We start from the raw sequence: 2,956 nt of genomic DNA, 5'->3' as shown, positions 1-2,956 counted from the left end.
CTGAAACAGCATAAATTCCACTGGCAGAACAACAGATATCTCTACATAATAATTTCCACTACAAAAATAAAATATTAATGAAAAATATAAAACTGTAAATGGCTTGAGGGATGAATCTTACAAATATCAAACAAATGTCAAGCACATAGCAAAGGGTATCATAGTACTATGTACTTAAGAATGTATTAAAAAAATTTATATGCTGAACCTATGGCCAAAGTATAAATAAATGTGAAGTTAAGAACTTTGGAGAACTCCTCAAGTTGGAACAAGACTAATGTCTACAGCAATACAACTCAGGCTGCAAAGGGCACAGGTGGTTCACTCATGTTATGTGAGGACACAGGAGGTGGTCACGATTGCAGGAAGGAAGCAAGCCCTCAGCAGAACCTGTTGCCCTGTGCTTTGACCTTTCACTTCCTTTGCTCAGAATGAGGATAAAAATGATTTGTTCTTTGAGTTTCCGTTTTAATCACATTCCGATTTTCAGTAACATTCCAGTTTCTGGTAGCATCTTTGGCTTGTGACATTTTGTTATGGCAGCTTGAGCTGAGAAAGATATAATAGATGATATACAGGCAGAGTTGCATTGTTATGGAAGTCAATGAAAACAAAGAAATTAGATTCATGTAAAATTTAGAGCAAAGTATCTTTGGGCCCAAAGCAACAATGAAAAATAGGAAACAATATTGCTTATTCATCCTTTTTTGTCTATATCTTGTATGCATGACGTTTTAATGGAAAATACCAAATTCATAAATAAAATATGTTGCCATTGTAAATCACTTTTAATCTAATACATTCTATACAGAAAGTAGTCAGAAAACAACACATTTAACAAAAGATTTTGATTTACACCTATGATCAAATATTGCTGCAGTCACAAGCAAAGATGAGTATGCCAAAGAAAATATTTGCACAGTAAAATATTTATGCCAAATATTTGAAGACATCTCTACAGAGTTTATTGTTAGGAAATAAGCATGGATTCTGTTTTTATCATCTGCAAGGGTGTTCAAACAATGTATGCATCAGTTTTAGAGTGATTGTCTTTTATGAGGTAATAGTCTCAATCTTAGATTAATTTTTATAGTTAATATGACAACAAACTTACATCTTCAGGACAAGGCAATAAAATCCATATTATAGGTCAAGAGCTGTAACATGCATTTGAAAACAGAATAATGTCCACCCATAACTGTGTTGAACAAATGAAATAATAAAAGTCCTTAAGAAAATAGATAAAAAAGTTGATCCAAATAAAATGTAAAAAACATTTTTAGAAAAAATTCAGAACTTATCATGTTAGTTACAAAGGGAATTGCTGCCTGGCACTGTTGGCTCATGTCTGTAACGCTAGCTACTCAGGAGGCTGAGATTTGAAGATTGCTGTTCAAAGCTAGCCTAGGTAGGAAAGTCCGTGAGACTCTAATCTCCAATAAACCACCAAAAAACCGTAAATGGTGCTGTGGCCCAAATGGTGGAGCACTCACCTGGATCTGAGGAGCTAAGAGATAGCATCCAGACCCAGAGTTCAAGCTCCACAACCAGCAACAATATCAAAAAAAGGAATTGCTAGCAAAATAAAGCTTTTCAAAGCAAACTAAAACAATTTTCATATTTAAAGAGAAAGCTTCAGACATCTTCTTGCAGATATCGGTCTGATTTTGTGTGAACAGTTGTGACTCTGATCTGAATTCAGAATATAGCAGACATTTTCTTTTCTTTTCTTTCCTTTGTTTTAACCATGTTTATGAGACTGGTTTATTTCTCTAAACATCATGGTCCACAGTTCTTTTAAAAAATATGGACCACTTCATGAATTGGCGTGTCAGCCTTACACAGGGGCCATGTTAATCTTTTCTGTATATATGTGCTGCTGAAGCCAGCACAGAAGACATTTTCTAATGCTGAAAATATTCTCATGCTAAATCAAATTTTTCATTTCCATTACTCCTTTACGAGGTGTTTGCTAAAAATTAATAGATATAATCATTGGCATTCTATACAGTTTTGTGCCTTTTATTTAATGGCATTAGCTTTTAATTTTGCACAGTTGTTTCATATTTTACTTTGTTTTTGCAGACAGAATAAACATACAAATATTAACTTTTATAGGTTAATGTTCCTTTTCATCACCATCATTCATTGAAACATTATTGATTTACAATTTATCTAGTTGATATATTTCATGTTTAGCTTGATGCAATATCTTCCGAATTTATTGCCTTAATCCTTTCTAAGGCTCTCAGAATTAAGAACTGCCTAGCTGTAGGGATAGCTCATCCTGTCATTATCTGCATATTTATTTAATGCTTCTCATCTATACATCATGACTTTTGTGTGATATTATTACCTTGTTTGTTGAGGACTACATTAGAGACATTGTTTATATATTTTGTACTAATTTTTTATTACAATCTCAGTGTCTTCATGTGAGTTTTAAAAATTCTGATTGCTTATTAAAATAACATCTCATTTAACAATGACTTACTTAAATCAAGCTCCTACATAAATCAAGTACTGTGTGAGTAATTATTTCCTGCAGTAATATTTTTAATTTTAATTTTCTTTTAAACTAAATTTAGTTTTGCCTGATCCATGAAAATATAAAAATGTGCACGTTTGTATACAGTGTGTATATTTAGATTTACATTATGCCATCATAACAATGCTACAGCAGGCCTGGCTTGGGAAGAAGGTAGAATTGGGATCAAATTGGCGTCTGTGTTCCTTTGTCCAGAGTAACACAGCTAAGGCAAAAGAATTAAACACCTAGTACCTTGGTGAGGGTGATGGTTTGGCAGACAAAAACCTCTCTCACAATTAGACCAGTTTCCTATAATTTGTTTCAACCTGGGATTCTCATCCAAGCAAGCTCAGCCACTGAGCTACATATCCAGTACATGATTTCTTTTCATTTAATTTTTTAATGGAAATTAACTTTCTTTTAGGT

General features: G+C 33.1%; 1 pseudogene; it reads right to left on the bottom strand.

Moving 5' to 3' along the window:
* Positions 1–1,800: 1,800 nt before the first annotated feature.
* LOC122104015 lies at positions 1,801–1,890 on the bottom strand (annotated as a pseudogene).
* Between the last annotated feature and the right edge of the window lie 1,066 nt (positions 1,891–2,956).

This window comes from Dipodomys spectabilis, unplaced genomic scaffold (assembly GCF_019054845.1).
Source record: "Dipodomys spectabilis isolate Male_0828 unplaced genomic scaffold, ASM1905484v1 ptg000019l, whole genome shotgun sequence".
Classification (NCBI taxonomy): domain Eukaryota; kingdom Metazoa; phylum Chordata; class Mammalia; order Rodentia; family Heteromyidae; genus Dipodomys; species Dipodomys spectabilis.
The sequence above is the reverse complement of the archived record's forward strand: the minus strand, read 5'-3'. Positions and strand labels throughout refer to the sequence as shown.